The sequence below is a fragment of the Buceros rhinoceros genome, unplaced genomic scaffold, assembly GCF_000710305.1.
Source record: "Buceros rhinoceros silvestris isolate BGI_N320 unplaced genomic scaffold, ASM71030v1 scaffold19109, whole genome shotgun sequence".
NCBI lineage: Eukaryota > Metazoa > Chordata > Aves > Bucerotiformes > Bucerotidae > Buceros > Buceros rhinoceros.
The window spans coordinates 33,877-34,263 of NW_010432339.1; positions in this window are offsets into that span (position 1 = coordinate 33,877).

Below are 387 nucleotides of genomic sequence, written 5' to 3' on the forward strand. Positions count from 1 at the left end.
TTCAGCAGGTCACCTGCTCCCTCCCCAGAACAAACACACCTAGGGCATCCTCCAGAAAGCTGCTGTAACTTGTTCTTGAAACCTTTTTCTCCAGGCAAGCCGTGCCAGTGCATAATTAGCCGTGCAGTGAGAAGTGCTTTCCGACAATCTGCTGTACATCTTCCCTGATGAGGTGTAAGTCCTCCTGAGCTGACACAGAAAACAAACTGATCATAAGCCTCTTCCTGACAGCTTCTCACACATTAAAAAAAGCCTTTAACACACAGGCTTGAAGTGCCCTCTCTTTGCTACAGGAAACAACCTCAACCCCCTTTACTCCTCCTTGTGACCATGTTTCCCAGGTCTCTTACTCCTCATGGCAGTCAGAGGCTGCTGAGGGCGTTTCCC